Here is a 20,371-nt window from a genome sequence, read left to right on the forward strand (position 1 = left end):
ATACGGTTTTTTTATTTAAATTAAAAAATACACACATAAAATAGGTTTACATTACAAGCCAACAAAAAAAACTAACTGAAAACATTCCATTTATTTAATATGGGAGTCCAAAAGTAGCCCGTCATCTAATTTAATTCCGTTCAAAACAAAACAAACACAAGTCATTATTTCTCGCAGAAAAAAAATTATAAATGACCCCAGAACGCCACTTGTTCTGGGTGTTAATTGAGAATCCCCGAAAGTACCGACTTTCGGAATTTTTTGAACATGTATACCAAAAATCTGAACTTCTTATTCCATCTTGCCGTTTTGTTAAAGTTCAAGTGTTAAACTTAAAACCGAATCCAAAAGACGCTGAAAGAAAAAAAAACATTAAGAACAAGTATTCTCTTTTTCAATATGATGGCCGAAAAGGACAGAGGTGTTGTTTGTGTAACAGGTGGAACAGGATATGTAGCTTCTTGGCTCATCATGAGACTTCTTCAACATGCCTATGCTGTTAACACCACTGTTAGATCTGATCACACAAGTAAGTTTCTTGAGTGTAGCTGTCAAGACTTGATCTTAGGCTTTCAGATTTACTAGAGTAATAATAATCTTGTATTGTTGTCGTTTTCATTCCTTGTTTTTCTAAACAATTGAGTTTTTAAGATATCCTATATTTTGTTTTGATCACCTTTAGACCAAAAGAAGGATGTCACTTACCTCACAAACCTACCTTGGAGCATCGGAAAGGCTTCGAATATTTAAGGCAGATCTTGACAAACCAGAAAGCTTCAATGATTCAATTCAAGGATGTGTTGGTGTGTTTCATGTTGCTCATACCATAGATTTTGAGGGAAAAGAAGATGAAGAAACGATCATCAGAAGATCAATTAATTCGACCATAAGCATTTTAAGGGCATGCCTTGATTCAAATACAGTGAACCTGCTGCCAAGTTCAGTGGAAACGCTTTAACTGTAGTGGATGAAACTTCATGGACTGATGTAGACTTTGTCAGACATCAATGAAATATGGGGGACTATATTACATTTCTAAGACATTAACTGAAAGAGCAGCCTTGGAATTTGCAGAAACACATGGACTGGATCTTGTCACTATACTTCCCACTTTTATTCATGGTCCTTTCATTACTCCTCATTGTCCTGGCTCGGTGCGTGTTTCAATGTCAGTGATACTTGGTATGTACTTCACATTTGAAACAAATTTCTCTGTGAAATGAGAAATCTGAATTAATAAGCTGTTGATATTTCATTTGAACAGGAATATGAATATTGGAAAAGAAGCTCTACAAAATGTCTCTAATAAAATTTTCAGTGTCCTTGTTTAACTAAATAAACAATTAGTTGAACTTTTGCATTCCCTTTTTTAAGAGACGGTAGCATCCATGTAGTCTATGTTGTTCTTAGGCTCCTCCTCAGAAGTCGAAGTTTTAGGGTTTTTTTTGTCAGGCTAAGTTTGGTCACTCAACCCAAGCATGAAATGACAACGTCAATTCTGGACTTGCTCTGTCTTTGCACATATATGTGTGGTAAAAAATGTCATTATTGCTGGTAAAAATGATAAAAGATATGTATATATATTGTATGTGTAATATAAACAAGAGAAAACAAAATGTAAAATAGTTGATCTTATTAATGAAAGCTGGTGATACACGATTATATCTAGAGAAGGAAATGCTGAAAAATAACTAATGCTAGAAATCAGGAAACTACTCCTACACGAGCTCCACTACTTCAGGCTGAAGCTCAGACTTATTCAAACTCTCCTAAAACAACTCATGCACGTTTAACAGCAGCCTGGACCAAATTAAAATGCAGTCCTCAGACAAAACTAACTAAAATAATAAATATATAGTTTAGATTAATTCAACAGACACCCCCTTAATCTAAACCTTCTTATTAAGATCCAGAACTCCAAGCACCTTTCTCATACGTTCGAATTTTACAATTGACAACGCCTTCGTGAGGACATCTGCACGTTGTTCTTCGGTTCTAATATGCTTCACGACAACTTCTCCTCTCTCCACGCATTCCCTTATAAAATGATAGCGGATATCGATGTGTTTGGACCTTCCATGAAAAACAGGATTCTTTGCTAAGTCTATGGCCGATTTATTATCAATATACAACACAACTAGACCCACATACTCATCTGTGATCTCTCCTAACAGCTTCCGTAACCATATCCCTTGACACGCTGCTGCAGTAGCAGCCATGAATTCAGCCTCGCAGGATGATAGAGCCATACATTTCTGCTTTTGTGACACCTATGTTATGACGATTTCATTCAAATAAAATACCATCCCAGTAGTACTTTTCCTATCTTCAACATGTCTAGCATGATCACTATCCGAGAAGCCTGTCAACACATTATTTGCACTATTCCTCGAGTAGATTAGCCCATAATTTAACATACCTTTAACATACCTCAGTATTCTTTTTGCCGCGTTCATATGCATAATCGTTGGTTTCTCCATAAATTGAATGATAATACCCACTGCATAGGATATATCTGGTCGTGTATGTACAAGATAGCGAAGACCTCCTACTATACTCTTAAATTCTGTAAAGTTCACACTCTTTCCCCCTTCATCTTTTGTAATCACATATTTGAGCTCCATTGGGAACTTTACTAGATTGCATTCACCCATACCAGATTTTTCCAACATCTTCTTAGCATAGGCTTCTTGTTTCAGCTCAACATACCCCTCATGTTGGTTTACTTCAATGCCCAAGTAATACGACAAGTGTCCCAGATCACTCATCTCAAAATGCTCAGCCATTTGTTGCTTGAAATTATGTATTATCACTTCATTTGTGCCAGTAACAAGTAAATCGTCTACATAGACTGCCACTATTAAAGATTCTCCCACCTCCCTCTTTGTATATACTGCATGTTCGTAAGGACAGCGAGACAGATTCATTCCTTCCAAGCATCTATTTAACTTTGAATACCAAGATCTGGGAGCTTGACAAAGGCCGTACAATGCTTTTGAAAGTCTGTACACGAGGTGCTCCTGTCCTGATTTTTCAAACCCTTCTGGCTGCGTCACGTACACTTCTTCCTTTAAATCACCATTCAAAAATGCTGATTTTACATCTAAATGATGTACTCACCACCCGTTTTTTGCTGACAAAGCCAAAAGAAGTCGCACTGTTTCTAAACGAGTCACAGGTGCAAAGACTTCCTCAAAGTTGATTCCTTGTCGTTGAACATAACCCTTTGCAACAATTCGTTCCTTGTATATGATTATTTCTCCTTTGGTGTCTCTCTTAAGTTTAAACACCCATTTCAAATCAATTGCTTTTCTCCCAGGAGGCAGCTCTGTTAATTTCCACATCTTATTTCTTTCAATGGCTTCGAGTTCTTGTTCCATAGCATGTCTCTATTCCTTTTTCTTTGATGCTTGAGTGTAGTTTATTGGTTCGTCCACCCCCATAAGCATAAGTTCCTCTGGTGTCTCCATTTCCTCCGTATCATCATAAATCTCATTTAATTTTCTAAACCTTCGATATTCACTTTCCTACTCAGAATCATTATTGTTATCACTGCTGGAGTCTTGGACTGGTATAAGAGTTATTACATCTCTGTGTCCTTCCGTAAGACCTCTGGCGCTATCTCTATCTCGACTATCATTTTCATTTCTCATGTATGCTTCGTCTGACTCAAAACCAAAAATAATGATGTGCCCATTTTGATCGCTGCTCTGCCCCTTTGAATTTTCCCAGTCCCATGCCTTCATTTCGTTAAACACCACATCCCGTGACACATGCACTTTCTTTGACACAGGGTCATACAACCTGTAAGCCTTGGTCCCTGGTTCTTTTCCCAGATTAATGACCATTTTACTACGATCATCCAACTTCGTCATCTGCACAGCTGGAATCTTCATGTAACACACACATCCGAACACCTTGATATATTTCAGATTTGGTTTTTCTCCCATCCAAACCTCATAGGGCGTCTGATTAGATAAGGCACGTGTAGGAAGAAGATTTAAAACGTAAATCGAGTGTCTAAGTGCTTCTCCCCACAAGAATGAGGGTAATTTCATGTTTTTCAAAAAACTTCTTATCATTGCAACAACGGTCCTGTTTCTCCTTTCTACTACACCATTTTGCTGTGGCGTATAGGGAGCTGTAAATTGACAATATATTCCAGATTTTTCACAATATTCATTAAATTGGTGTGAACAAAACTCACCTCCCCTGTCTGTACGGAGCGATTTTTCCTTCATTTCTGGCCTCTTCTCAACTTGCACTACGAATTTCTTAAACGCCTCGAACGCCTCATCCTTTGTCTTCAACAAGAACACCCACATTGCTCTGCTAAAATCATCTACCAGAAGAAAAAAATATCTCTACCCACTTGAAGTTTCCGGCATGATTGGTCCACATAAATCCCCATGAACCAAGTCAAAAATATGCTCAGTTCTGAAACTCGACTGCGCTGAGAAACTTTTCCTGGTTTGCTTTGACATCAAACACCCTGGATATGGCTCTTTAGGATGAATAAATTTTGGCATTCCTTCGACCATTTTATTTCTTGACATCAAGTTTAATGCCTGGAAGTTAACATGGCCTAAGCGAGAGTGCCAGAGTCATGTGTCTTCCTCTATTTTTGACAGCAAAGTCTTGGACTCAATAGTTTCGATCAATATTTTGTATAGCCTATTACCAGACCTCTAAACTTTCATCAGCAACTTTCTTTCCTTATCGTAAATCCATAAAAATTCACCATACATAACAACTTGATTCCCTTCCTCTGATAACTGACCCAAACTAAGGATATTATTACATAAATTTGGAATAAAGTATACCTCATGAAACATTCTCTCTTCTCCATTTTTGCATCTGAACAAAATTGACCCCTTTCCTCGTATGTCAACTGTTGAGCCATCGCCAAAACGGACCTTTCCTGTAACATTTTCATCCAGCTCGTTGAATTTCGCCTTTTCCCCAGTCATGTGGTTACTAGCACCGTTGTCCAAGTACCACATATTTGAGCCACCATGTTTGCTTTCAGCATCAGACAATAGGTTTGGCCTCATATTCTCTTCATTCAGTAACACATTTTCTCCTCCACACTCTACCATCAAGAGTGCAGGTTCATCATCCTGGGTTTACACCAAATTTGACTCCAATTGTCGCTTTCTATCTCGTTTGGGCTTCCGGCACTCTGCAGCATAATGCCCATAAGCCAAACAATTAAAGCACCTCACTTTACTCTTATCTCTACCACTGCGTTTATTTTTCAGATTTGATCTCCTCTGTCATTCTTCTCTCGTGAATAGTAGTTGCCCTTCTTCTTTCTCTTTCTTCAACCATTCTTCCTCAGTAAGTAATAGTTGGTTTCCACCAGGTTCATTCTGACCTTTTAATCGCTCCTCATGGGCCTTCAGTGACCCAATTGCTTCCTCGACTGACATATTTTCAAGATCTTCAAATTATTCAATAGTAGATGCGATTTGCAGAAACTTAGGTGGCACAGCTCTAAGGAGTTTCTTTACTACATAATTTTTGTCTATGGTTTCACCTAAAGCTCGAATGTTTGCTACTAGGTTGTTCAGCTTGAAACAGAACTCGTCAAGGGATTCCGAGTCTTTCATCCTCATTGACTCGAATTCTGACTTCAAGGTCTGTATTTTTGCTGTTCTCACACGATCTGCTCCATGACACATTATTTTCAATGCTCCCCAAGCTTCTTTAGCTGTGCCCTTTTCTGCAATGGATAACAACATATCCTCAGGTATTCCCTGATAGATAGCAGCAAGTGCCGTCTTATCCATTCTCTCATCCACCTTTGATTTTGGAACCTTAGGATCGATAGCATCCCATACCCCATGAGCTTGCATGAACACTTTCATCTTTAATGCCCACGCTGTATAGTTACTTCGTGCCAACATCGGATAACTGAGACCAACTCCATCCTTGGTTTTGCTTATCTCTGGTTTACTCGGTTCCATCATTCCCCTCCTGGGCATGTACTTTGACATACACTATATATATTAGGCTCTGATACCAAATTGATAAAAGATATGTATATATATTATATGTGTAATATAAACAAGAGAAAACAAAATGTAAAATAGTTGATCTTATTAATGAAAGCTGGTGATACACGATTATATCTATAGAAGGAAATGCTGAAAAATAACTAATGCTAGAAATCAGGAAACTACTCCTACACGAGCTCCACTACTTCAGGCTGAAGCTCAGACTTATTCAAACTCTCCTAAAATAACTCATGCACGTTTAACAGCAGCCTGGACCAAATCAAAATGCAGTCCTCAGGAAAAACTAACTAAAATAATAAATATATAGTTTAGATCAACAAAAAAGCATATATTTGGCTAGAAGGTCGACGAGTTAATGTCCCCTTTAAAAATATATTATAAAATCTGTTTGTTGTGCTTCATGTACATGACCAGAATGGTGAAACAATGTTAGCTAAACCTTGGTAGGAATATGCCAAAAATGCATGAATTTTGTCTCAGATCCTCAATTCGAGCAGGTGATGACATTCTATGTGAATTTCCTCATTGTATATCTCTGGTGCATATGGATAATGTGGCTACTGCACACATCTTTCTTTTAGAATACCTGAATGCTAGAGGAAGGTACATTTGCTCAGCCGTTGATATAACAGTTGATGAGCTCCAACTGTTTCTTACAGAAAGATATCCTGAATGCAATATATCTTCTCCCAGGTATACTCTTTGTTATAGCCAAATTTTGGTATTGGATCATCTCGGGTCAAATACGGGTCAATTGGAATTGAATTGGGGCAAGAAGATGAATAATTAGGTTTTGGTCTACATTGTATGAAGCGAAGACGCGCCTTGTATATGTAGGATGCGTCCATGATTGTGTAGGCTGTATTTTGGGTTGTCATGTAAAGAGATGAGGAGGAAGATATTGAAAGGAGGAGGACGCGCCCAAGGCGCAGGACGCGCCCTGATAAGTAAAAATAATGGGATGAGCTGTACAGGTAATAAGGTTGCCATGCAAGGAGAATATGTGTATTTTACAAGGGGGGACGCGTCCTGCCTCCTGGAGATGCATACTTTGGGATGGTTGAGCTTGTTCTCATTCAAGACAAAGCAAATAGAGATACTTGGAAGATATAACAATATGTGGAGTTCGTAGCGTCAGGACGCGCCCAATCGTTCAGGACGCGTCCTATGTGTGAAGAATGCATGATCAAGAGTAAGTTTAAAGCAAGACAAGCGTGGAAGGAGCAATGGAGGATTATTTTCACTAACATATTTGTTGCAAGTACTCTTTGAAGAATTCCCTCCTTGAGACGGTCAAGGAGGGGGATGTCCGTGAAAAGCTTGAAGGCCTCCAGGGGTATGCCTGATGATTGAAGACCTCCTCCTGTATTCAACGGGTATCCTCGTTGGGGATGCGGGGTTAACTTTGGTGTGTGCTTTGGGAACTCTGTTCTTGTATTCAACGGGTGTCCTCGTTGGAGAACTTTGGAGTCATCCTGCACTTTGCACCCAAGAGCTTGGGATCACCTGTCCTGCTATCTGGTGGGTTATCCTCATTTGGGGGACAGGGACGCGTCTGGCATTTGGGGTGAACCGTGGCTATACCTGTGTTCGTAATTCAAGGGAGATAGCTGTAGCGGAATGTTATCCTTGCGCAGGGAGATGCATTATCCGTGAAGTCCTGCGATTATAAACGAGCCTTGGGCCTTCGCGGTTGGGCCTCATAGTTGGACATTCCTAAAGCTAGCGGAAGATGGATTCTGGACCGGGTCTGGGAATAAGAAGTCTAAGCCCGTTAGATTTCTTGTTCCCCAAGAACTACGTGGGCTTGATTCCCCATAAATAGGGATACGTAGGCAAATTGTGAGGGGTCGGAAGCGAGAGCCATAAGGAGCCACCACCAACCCTAAGCAATCTCAGCCCCCAATTTATCACAACCACCACACTCCGCTCACTTTTCAGGCGAAGAACCACCATCGTAGATCTTGATTCCGGCGACGAACCTCAAACTTTGTTGATACCAAATTCCTCCGTCAACAAATTGGCGCTAGAAGGAGGGGTGCTGATCAAGATCATAATCTCATGAGGAAGAGATGTCTCGTCATGATGAAGGTTCTTTGACGCAAGAATTGAAGGATAGCCACGGAGGAGTTGCATGCAACGACCACGAAGGAGATCCGTAAAATAAATAATTTTGGCCAGGGGGTCGAAGGAGATTTGAATGTAGTATTCACGGCCATGAGGGAGATCCACGGATGATGATTTCCAGCCATGAGGGTTGAAATTTACAACCATGGCCCCAAAGGAGCAAAGTTGGATGAAAAATTCGGATTTGGTGGGTTAAGCGATTTGCTTACACTGTTTGGGCCGTATCTCGAGTTCCGTAAGTCAGATTTGAACGATCTTACAGCCTACGCGAAGCTTATTGAATTCTCTTTAATTCAGAGATGATATGGATACGACAATCCAAGTTGAGCAGCCCGGAAACAAAGGAAAACAGCAGTTACGAATTTTTACCAAAAAATCTTATTTGGCTTAGAAGATTGCAAGAAACCCATTCCATTAAGAAGATTGGGAGAAACCTATTTGGTATAGAAGATTGAAGAATCCTATTCTAATTAAAAGATTGAAGAATTTTTTTCGATCTAGAAGATGGGAGAATCCTGTTCTAATTAGAAGATTGGAGAATCCTATTCCATTTAGAAGATTGGAGAATCCTATTCCAACGAGAAGACTGAACAATTCTATTTGATTTAGAAGATTTGAGAACACTATTCAGTTAAGAAGACTTAATCAGGCGCAAATCTGAGGACGATCGGGAGGAGAACACTCCAAGAAGAAGGCATTACTATCATGAGCTAGTCATCGCCTTTAACAAGATCCCTCAAGGTAACACTCCACTAGTTTCGTTGTATTTTCCATTACTTGTTTTTGGGACTTGTGCAGGAAGAGGATTGGGAAAGAGATTTGGCATGGAGAAAATCCCCACAAACTCTTAGGACGCGCCTTGATTAAAAATTTGGGGCCCAGATGACTTCCAGCAAATTCCAGGAAAATTCACCGACTAGACACGTCCGTCCCTCTAGGACGCGTCCTCCAGGTAACATTCCAAGTTCTATATTAATTGTGTTTATTGTAGGTAGGAAATCTTATCAGGAAAAAATCTCACGAGTTACCAAGTATTGCGTCACAATATATGAAGGCGCCCCCTCTGCATGTGAAACATTCAGTGAATTGCCCTCCCAGGGCGCGCCCTCAGAAGAAAAAGTCTATGGAAGTTTTCAATGAAGATGTCATGATAATCAGATGAGTTATAGTCACTAATTGAAGAATGGCTCGACTGGAACTAATTCCTCATCTTTCAAGACGCGCCCTTTCCTTAAGGCGCGCCCTCGAAAAAAAATTGATGGTGAGGTGAACTTTATTGACCACAAGGAGAATCTTAATAATTGGAACTTCGAAAGAAAAGAATCTATCAGAGTAGAGGTACCATGAATCCTAGGACGCACCCCTTGATTGTCAAGGTGAGGCCCCGGGACATGAATGAGCTCCTCCATCTAAGGATATAATGTTATATCCTCAACAGTTATAAGTAAACTCTCCAAGGCTATCTCTCTCAAGGCGCGCCTTCATTAAAATACCCATGTGATCTTCCTCGACATTACATACATGATTTGTAAAGAAGCAAATGAAGTACAATGATCTTCCTAGTATGTCGAGAGTTTAGTTTCAGCGAACGCGCCCTCACATCCTCAATAATCTGAGTGAGTTTTCAGGACGCGCCCTGAGCATATCTGGCTCATATGTTAAGGCTTCTACTTTCGATATGACTACCAAGGTCATCTGGTTGTCTTTAGCAAAAAGGGAATGTGGGAGTTGCATTAGTTCAGATGAGGAAGATGAGGCTACAAAGTACATTTGACAAGGTGCACGCTCGGGGGGTAGGTTACCTCTCATTAGTTCTGTGGTGTTACATATTGCCACATGAGTAAGGTACATGGCTTTTCCTAAAAATAAGAGAGATGCGTAAGGTCGAAAAAATACTCATGTTTAAGGAAACGCTCAACTTCAAGAAAATGTCTCTGAGATTGAGATGCCCTTTATCAGATGCCACTTCGTGAGATGCCTCGTTGGGAGATGTTTCAACGAGAGATAGTTTCTGCATCGCTTGAGCTTTGTTGAAGATAAAAGCCTTCTAAAAATATTGATTTTTGATTTAGTTTTGTTACATGAAGATTTTGTAGAAGACCCTTGTCGAGGTAGATGCTCCTCTTATAGAGGACGCGCCCTCCAAGGATGTTAGCTTGTCGAGGTAGACGCGTCACTTACAGAGGTAGCTCCCTCAAAGAATGATTTCCCTTGACGAGGTGGATGCGTCTCTGACAGAGGACGCGCCTTACAAGGATGAATACCCTTGTCGAGATAAGACGCTCCAATTAGAGAGGACACGCCCTCCAAGGATGAAGACCTTATCGAGATAAGACGTTCCTCTTAGAGAGGACGCGCCCTCCAAGGATGAAGACCTTGTCGAGATAAGCCGCTCCTCTTAGAGAGGACGCGCCCTCCAAGGATGTTAGCTTGTCGAGGTAGACGCGCCTCTTACAGAGGTAGCTCCCTTAAAGAACGATTTCCCTTATCGAGGTGGATGCGTCTCTGACAGAGGACGCGCCCTCCAAGGATGATTTCCCTTGTCGAGGTGGATGCGTCTCTGACAGAGGACGCGCCCTCCAAGAATGAATACCCTTGTCGAGGAGGATGCGTCTCTGACAGAGGACGCGCCCTCCAAGGATGAAGATCTTGTCGAGATAAGCCGCTCCTCTTAGAGAGGACGCGCCCTCCAAAGATGAAGACCTTGTCGAGATAAGCCGCTCCTCTTAGAGAGGACGCGCCCTCCAAGGATGTTAGCTTGTCGAAGTAGATGCTCCTCTTAGAGAAGACGCGTCTTCCAAGGGTGATTCCCCTTGTGGAGGTGGACACTCCTCTCATAGAGGACGTGCCCTCCAAGAATGATACCCTTGTCGACGTGGATGCTCCTCTCATCGAGCAAGACGCTCCTCGTAAAGAGGACGCGCCCTCTAATGATGTTAATTATTTGAGGAAGACGTCGCCTCATTAAAGGGCGCACCCTCTAAAAATAGATGATTGAAGAAGATTGTAAAAGTTTTGACTTTGATTTGAATAAATGAATCACGTTATTTCTGGAAAAGATGAGATCAGCGGTTTGGAGTCATAATTTGGAAAGAAGCAGGAAATCAAATACAGAATGGTATTGTGTCATCGGTGGAAGGAACACTATCACCAGCAAGACACGTCCTCCTTGCGTCAAAGATTATTTATTACTTGAAGATTAGAGAGATAGTGTTTTATTCTGGTCGCGCTTTCCTTAGAGTGTGCCCTCATATGATGACCCTTTCAGTTTAAGGCGCGCTCATGGGAGACCAATATTGGGATGAAAAGTTAGAGAACCCTCAAACCTTTGTTAATGGATTGTGCTTTTCCAAGGTATGTGAGGTGCACACTTTTGTACAAATTCTCTTGTTTCTTATGCCGAGTTAGCTCATGTAAGCTTAGAGATATGGTACAATAGTGGTAAACCTCTCTAGACAAACCAAGGTTAAAGTTATCAAGAAGAGAAGGGGTATTCATAGGTGAAGGCGGGAAGAAATGTGAATGACAATTTTGAACGCGACAAAGAGTGAGAGCACGCCGTCATGGTCAATAAGGAGGATAAGATTCCGAAGATGCGGCCTTAATTGAGAATGTGCCATCATTGAGGAAGATGCAGAAGACGCATACTCATATGAGTGGAGGATGACACAAATTTTTGCTTGGATGTAGATATTAGAATTCCAATTTTGTTTCCAACTTCAGATGGAATTCGGGGGGTAGTTGTTATAGCCAAATTTTGGTATTGGATCATCTCGGGTCAAATACGGGTCAATTCGAATTGAATTGGGGCAAGAAGATGAAAAATTAGGTTTTGGTCTACATTGTATGAAGCGAAGACGCGCCTTGTATATGTAGGATGCGTCCATGATTGTGTAGGCTGTATTTTGGGTTGTCATGTAAAGAGATGAGGAGGAAGATATTGAAAGGAGGAGGACATGCCCTGATAAGTAAAAATAATGGGATGAGCTGTACAGGTAATAAGGTTTCCATGCAAGGAGAATATGTGTATTTTACAAGGGGGGGGACGCGTCCTGCCTCCTGGAGATGCATACTTTGGGATGGTTGAGCTTGTTCTCATTCAAGACAAAGAAAATAGAGATACTTGGAAGATATAACAATATGTGGAGTTCGTAGCGTCAGGACGCGCCCAATCGTTCAGGACGCGTCCTATGTGTGAAGAATGCATGATCAAGAGTAAGTTTAAAGCAAGACAAGCATGGAAGAAGCAATGGAGGATTATTTTCACTAACGTATTTGTTGCAGGTACTCTTTGAAGAATTCCCTCCTTGAGACGGTCAAGGAGGGGGATGTCCGTGAAAAGCTTGAAGGCCTCCAGGGGTATGCCTGATGATTGAAGACCTCCTCCTGTATTCAACGGGTGTCCTCGTTGGGGATGCGGGGTTAACTTTGGTGTGTGCTTTGGGAACTCTGTTCTTGTATTCAACGGGTGTCCTCGTTGGAGAACTTTGGAGTCATCCTGCACTTTGCACCCAAGAGCTTGGGATCACCTGTCCTGCTATCTGGTGGGTTATCCTCATTCGGGGGACAGGGACGCGTCTGGCATTTGGGGTGAACCGTGGCTATACCTGCGTTCGTAATTCAAGGGAGATAGCTGTAGCGGAATGTTATCCTTGCGCAGGGAGATGCATTATCCGTGAAGTTCTGCGATTACAAACGAGCCTTGGGCCTTCGCCGTTGGGCCTCATAGTTGGACATTCCTAAAGCTAGCGGAAGATGGATTCTGGACCGGGTCTGGGAATAAGAAGTCTAAGCCCATTAGATTTCTTGTTCCCCAAGAACTATGTGGGCTTGATTCCCTATAAATAGGGATACGTAGGCAAATTGTGAGGGGTCAGAAGCGAGAGCCATAAGGAGCCACCACCAACCCTAAGCAATCTCAGCCCCCAATTTATCACAACCACCACACTCCACTCACTTTTCAGGTGAAGAACCACCATCGTAGATCTTGATTCCGGCGACGAACCTCAAACTTTGTTGATACCAAATTCCTCCGTCAACACTCTTGTTTTTGTTTGAACTCTTTATCGGTTTTTTGATTAGAAGATTTAAGTGACTACCATTATTATGTTTATGCAGTCTATTAAAGCTTAAAGAAACTTGATATACCCAAAATTTGGCATTCGATTAATTAGGGTCAAACACGGGATAATTAAAGTCAAAATCGGTGAATTGCGTTGTAATGGAGGGTATCAGGACGCGTCCAAGGTGCCTAGGACGCGTCCACTATGGTGAAAGTGTACGTTGAAGAATTGTTTTATGGCAAAGAAGTTTGGAGTGCGCACCTACGAAGTAGGACGCTCCCTGTATGTATGGATTGTCATATAAACTTTTATGAAGGTCAGGACGTGTCCTGTATTTGTGGAGTGTCATGAAGGATGTTAGCTGAAGAAATGATACAGGCTTCATGAAGGTCAGGGCGCGCCAATGTCTTAGGACGCATCCTATGTGTGGAAAATGCATTCTCAAGGTTGAGCTCAGGACAAAGCATGCATGGAAAGGAGCAATGAAGGGTTATTTCTACTAACGTATTTATTGCGGGTACTCTTTGAAGAATTTCCTCTTTGAGACGGTCAAGGAGAGGGATGTCCGTGAAAAGCTTGAAGACCTCCAGGGGTATGCCTGATGATTGAAGGCCTCCTCCTATATTCAACAGGTGTCCTCGTTGGGGATGTGGGGTTAACTCTAGTGTGTGCTTTGGGAACTCTGTTCTTGTATTCAACGGGTGTCCTCGTTGGAGAATTTTAGAGTCATCCTGCACTTTGTACCCAAGAGCTTGGGATCACCTGTCCTGCTATCTGGTGGGTTATCCTCATTCAGGGGACAGGGACGCATCCGGCATTTGGGGTGAATCATGGCTATACCTGCGTCCGTAAATCAAGGGAGATAGCTGTAGCGGAGTGTTATCCTTGTGCAGGGAGATACACTATCCGTAAAGTCCTACGATTACAGACGAGTCTTGGGCCTTCGCGGTTGGACATTCCTAAAGCTAGCGGAAGATGAATTCTGGATGGGCTTCTATCAGGCCTAGGAATAAGAAGTCTAAGCCCATTAGATTTCTTGTTCCCCAAGAACTACGTCAGGCTTGATCCCTATGTAAAGGGTACGTAGGCACAGTGAGAGGGCTAAGAAGTTGAGAGCTGGTAAGGGGGTCACCACTTACTCTGATCAATCTCAGCCTAAAACAACCACAAACCACCACACACCGCTTGATTCTCCGGCGAAGAACCAGCATCATAGATCTTAATTCCGGCGAGAAACTTCAATCTTTGTTGTTACCAGATTCCTCCGTCAACAAATTGGCGCTAGAAGGAGGGGTGCTGATTAGGATCATAATCTTGGGAGGAAAAGATGTCTTACAATCATGATATAAGTTCTTATGATGGAAGTGATAGCAGATCTGAAGGAGAAGGCAAGGGAGGCTACATTCGCCATGAACCCTACGTGCCCAAAAATATCGTAGATCCTCCGAGAGCTCCAGATATGGGAGGAACACCTCCAGTTCTCATCAGTAATGCTGATATCTTGGAGCAGCTGTATCGCATGGGGATACTCTGAACAATTTCCACTCAAGGCTGAGTACGGTGGAGCGTCGCAGGACGAGGAGGGGTCGTCGTTTTCCCTGCCGTGGCCACGCCGTGGGGAAAGCACCCATAGTTGAGGGAGATGCCCAGGACGGCGAAGAAAACCGGCGAATCACTCCGCATCGCTTGGAATATTCTGATGATGTAGAGCCTATTGTGGAGCTTATCGATGAAGACACCGATGGTAGAGAAAGGCCTCGTCTCGGTAATCAGGTTGTACCACACCCACATAGGTCGGGGCATACGATGGACGAGCGTCATCGTGCGGAAGATATTCAGAACGGAAGAGATTTTTCAACCTTAAAGAGAAGGCTTGGCATAAGGTTGAGAGACGATAATTTGAGAATGCTACTTGTAGAATGGCAAAAGAAGGAAACGTTAGAGAAACGAGGCCCCGTGATATGACGCGTGTGGCCCCTACATACCCAAGGGATGATGGGGTGCGGCACCACGAGCATGAGTGTGCCGCTTCGCGAGGAAGGTTTGGAAACTATGGCTGAGGCTATCAAAGGAATGGACGAGAAAGGCTAGGATACCAGCATGGAAGGGCGCCATACAATGGAAGAAGAGATGGCGCGCCCTCCACTGAAGAAGCCCCTGTTATTGTTCCTGTAGCTTCCTACAGTGCTACGGGCAATAGATCCAGGATGCGTCCTCATGAGCGGGACGACGTGCGAATTCAAGAAAGGTTACAAAATAATGATGAGATACCAAGACGCGGTCAGGAGGAACCTCGTACGCGAGGGAATGTTCAAAATCAAGATGGCAACATACCACAGCCGCAGCCTCAGGGCAAGGGGCGGCGAGATCTCCCGGTACACCCGGAGGGTAACCAAGGGGAACAACAACAAGTTGTGGAGCAACCCCAACAACTCAATGTTTAAATCATTCCTGGACTAGGAACATTGAATGTGAATGATCTTAAGAGATTGCTCAACCATCTTGAGGGAGGTATGGTAACAGCGACTGCACAAACTCCATCCCCTTTCGCTGCTGTTGTGAGAGAAGCGCAGCTACCTGCAAGATACGGGAACACAACTAATGACTTGCATTTTCATGGGAACTCCGACCCCATGGAATTCGTAGGGTCTTTCAACATTGAGATGGATGTATATCAGGTACCTGACTTGGCACGATGCCGTCTTCGGGCGGCCACCTTCAGAGAAGGTGCTCAACAATGGTTCCAAAAACTTGGTCTCGGGGCGATCACACCTTGGGAACAGATGAAAACCTTATTTCTAACTCAGTTCCAGGCCACGGTGAAGTATACGCCACCGGTTACCACATTGGCTAATGTGAATTAGAAGGAGGGGGAAAGCTTGACCTCATACTTTAAAAGGTTCAATGTAGAGTCTACCTTGGTGAGAGGCGCGAATGATGAGACACTAAAAATACTTCTTATAGCTGGTCTGCGCATGGGAACAGATTTTTGGAAACACCTGCAAGGAAAGGACCTGTGTCGTTAGCTGATGTACTTGCGCAGGCGGAATCCTTCAAAGCGATTGAGCAATCGCTTGCCGAAACAAAGAAAAATGATAATACCCACAACTCCAAGGGGTGAAATAAGAGTAGAGACAGATCCGTGAGTCTGGATTATCGGCGGAATGCCCGAAGCCCTAATATCGTGAATGCCGTGAATGTGCGGAGAGAGTGGAGTCTGTTGTCAAACAATGAAAAGAGGGTAAGCAATTACACTCTGCTGGCAGCATCCATTGATCACATCTTTGAGGTAAATAATGACAGGGAAATTTTCAAGAAACCAGACCGTCTGACTTCGTGGCAGAGTAGAGACAAGAAAAAGTATTGCGATTACCATGAGTCTACCGGCCACGACACCCACGAGTGTCATCACCTAAATGATGAAATTGAAGAATTGATCAAGACTGGATATCTGGGAGAGTGGATTGATAAGGTGAAATGACGGAGACGAAATGATGACAAGGGGAAAGATGAGAGGCATCCCACACAGGCAGAGGATGTCGAAAAGACAGCGGAGTTTAACTTCCAAAGGGATGAAAGTATTCGGGAAATTTTCGGAGGACATCCATTTGTTGGTGATAGCAATCTAGAATTGAAGAGGAATGCAAGAGAGGCACAACACCCACTACTCACCAACATTCATAGCTTGGAAGATATACCTCCAAAAATATTCAAAGGGGAATCTGCTGATATTACATTCAGGGAGAGAGAGTCAAGGTGGGCACATCATCCCGTTAATGATACATCGGTAATAACTATGCTTATTGGGGCAATGAACGTGCATCGAGTCTTCTTGAACAACGGGAGCTCTTCGAACATCCTGTATTACAGCACACACAAGAAATTGGGTTTCCCAGACAGTGACATGAATTTTGAGGATGCACACGTCTACGGTTTTACTGGAGAGATAATAAGAGTTATGGGTTCAATTAGGCTTCCTGTCATGCTTGGGGAAGGAGCTCTATCTGTCACTCAAATGATAGACTTCAAAGTACTGGATCAGGACTCCGCGCACAACGTGTTGGTGGGCAGGCCTTGGTTGCGAGCGTTCAGGGTGATAACCTCGATACATCACTTGATGATAAAATTCTCAATACCTAACGGAGTGGGCAGTCTGAGAGGGTCACAATACGAATCACGCGACTGCTATCACATGGCTGTCAAAGAATTTTGCAGGAGGAGGTATGAGGGAAAAGGTCTCCCATTTGAAGATGCGGCGGACATTCAGGCAAAACCAAGTGGAGAGGTTCATGCCCATTACTTCATGGAAAATCCATAGGAAGAAGAGACTCATGTTACCAAGACCCCTGTGTTAACGTTGGGGAATGTTTCGAGGATCCATAGTGTGGAGGAAGTTGTTGTGAATCATGTAGAAGGGATCATACAAAAGGATGTTAATGGAGAAAAGTTGGAAGGAAGAAGTGAAATTTTACAAAGCCTCGAAAGTAGCCTCAAGGTGGATGATCCTCAAAATGAGGACGCGCCCTTGGAAAGTAAAAATGAAATTGTGGTTGATGCTCCTCAAAACGAGGATGCGCCCTCCACACCTGCATTGCACGGAGCCATGCCTTGGCCTGAGGTGGATGCTCCTACATATGGGGATGCGCCGTCGGATGTAGGAAATGGAGGTTGAGGACCCCCGGGACTTTGATTTTGATCTAGATCCCAGAATCCCTATGCCCGCCGAGAAAATGGGGCCGGCCGAAGACACAATATATGTTTTGGTCGACAAGGATTACCCAAGCAAGGTTTTGAAGGTGGGATCTCAGCTAAGTGATGAAATGAGGGAAAGACTTAACCGTTTTCTGATTAAAAATCTCGATATCTTCGCATGGAGTCATTCTGACTTGGTGGGAATCGACCCAGGAGTAATGTATCATCGGTTGAACATTTTCCCTAATTGCACAGGTATACGACAAAAGCGTCACCCGGTGAGTGGGGAAAAGGGCGATAACATTAAAAGAAGAGGTGGAACGACTGTTGGAAGTGGGGTTAATCAAAGAATCTTACTACCCCGAGTGGCTCACGAATCCGATGCTTGTGAAAAAGCTGAATGGGAAGTGGAGGACATGTGTAGATTTCACAGATCTCAATAAGGCTTGCCTGAAGGACAACTTTCCGCTCTCACGAATTGATCAGTTGGTTGACGCGACAGCAGGGCATGCCTTATTAAGCTTTATGGACGCATACTCTGGTTACAATCAAATTCCCATGTACGGTCCTGATCAGGAGCATACATCCTTCATTACTGATAGAGGGCTATACTGCTACATAAGGATGCCGTTTGGATTGATCAACGCAGGCGCGACCTACCACGATTGGTGAACATGATGTTCAAGAATCAGATTGGAAGAACCATGAAGGTGTATGTGGACGATATGTTGGTAAAATCCAAGGAGGCAAACGATCATGTCAAGCACTTGATGGAAATGTTTAACATTCTAAGGAGGTTTTGCATGAAGCTGAATCCACAGAAGTGCGTGTTCGGTGTGGAGTCAGGCAAGTTTCTTAGGTTCATAGTTAATCATAGAGGAATTGAAGCTAATCCTGCAACGATCAAAGCACTGCTAGATATGAAATCTCCCACCGGTGTGAAACAGGTGCAAAGCCTAACTGGAAGGATCACCACGTTGAACCGATTTGTCTCTAAATCATCCGACATGTGCAAAGAATTATTTAAGACGATCAAAGTGGTAGGGAAAGACTTTGTATGGACGCCAGAATATGAGGAAACTTTTAGGAAGATAAAGGAACAACTAGGGAACCCTCCCATGTTGTCAAAATCATTGGATGGGGAGTCCCTGATCCTATACCTTGCAGTTTCTGAGTATTTAATCAGCGCTGTGCTAGTGAGGGAATAGGGCGCGCAATAGTCACTAGTGTATTATGTGAGCAAGCGATTGCACGATGCTGAAAATTGCTATACAAGTATGGAGAAGCTGGTTTATGCCTTGATCCTTGCGTCAAGGAAGCTACGCCCCTATTTCCAGGCTCATAGAATTGAAGTCTGTAAAAAATACCCTTTGCGGCAAGTCCTTCACAAGCCAGAATCATCGGGGAGAATGCTGAAATGGGCTGTGGAGTTGGGACAGTTTGACTTGGAGTACATGCCCCGTACAGAAATTAAAGGACAGGCCTTAGCCGACTTCTTGATGGAACTTGATTCTGCGGTTGATGATAAGGCTTTGGTAGCGCTGCATCCCCCTCATATTGAGGACTCTTTAGAGGAGTTTCCACATCCCTGGTGGATCTTGCATGTTAATGGGGTTGTTAACAATGGAGGAGCAGGCGCGGGCATAGTACTCGTGTCACCGGAAGGCCATCATCTGATGAGTGTAATTCACTTCAAATTTTATGCAACGAATAATGATGCGTAATATGAAGCATTGATTAATGGCCTAAAGATCGCTTTGGAAATGGAAGTGCGGAACCTAATTGAAAAGAGCGACTCGGAGTTGGTGGTAAACCAGGTGAATGGGGGATTTCAAGCTCGAGGACCACAGACGGAATTGTACCTGAGGTGCACACAACACCTGATTGGAAAGTTCAAAGAGGTTAGGCTGGAATGTGTACCACGGGAAAAGAATAGCAACGCGGATGCCCTGGCCAAAATAGGATCCTAGCAGGAGTCTGTGTTGTTGGGATCTATACCCTTAGAAATCCAGGAAATTCCTGAAATTCCTAGTATCCCAGAGGTAGAGGTGATGCAAGTAGATGAGGCTCCCAAGGAAACATGGATGACGCCCATTCTTGCCTATATTCACAAGGGAGCACTTCCCGAAGATAAGTTCAAGGCTCGATGGCTCCGCTACCAGGCTGCAAGGTATGTGGTGTATGATGAAGTTCTGTATAAGAGAGGCTTCAATCAACCGTTGCTCAGGTGTGTCGATGAAGAAGAAGGAAATTACATCTTAAGGGGGGTGCATGAAGGAATTTGTGGTAATCACTCGAGGGGTAATCATTGGCGATGAAAGTTTTATGCCAAAAGTACTATTGGCCTACGATGAGAGAAGATGCTGCGAATTTTGTTAGAGCATGCGATCGCCGCCAACGCTATGCAAATTACTCATCTATGCCAGCGACGCTCTTGACACCTATGGTAAGCCCATGGTCATTTTCCAT

The 20,371-nt window shown here is 43.1% G+C and overlaps 1 pseudogene; it reads left to right on the forward strand.

The window, feature by feature from the left end:
* Positions 1–343: 343 nt before the first annotated feature.
* Positions 344–20,371, forward strand: part of LOC141690656 (vestitone reductase-like) — a 112,154-nt pseudogene continuing 92,126 nt past the window's right edge.

The sequence above is a fragment of the Apium graveolens genome, chromosome 10 (genome assembly GCF_009905375.1).
Source record: "Apium graveolens cultivar Ventura chromosome 10, ASM990537v1, whole genome shotgun sequence".
Lineage (NCBI taxonomy): Eukaryota > Viridiplantae > Streptophyta > Magnoliopsida > Apiales > Apiaceae > Apium > Apium graveolens.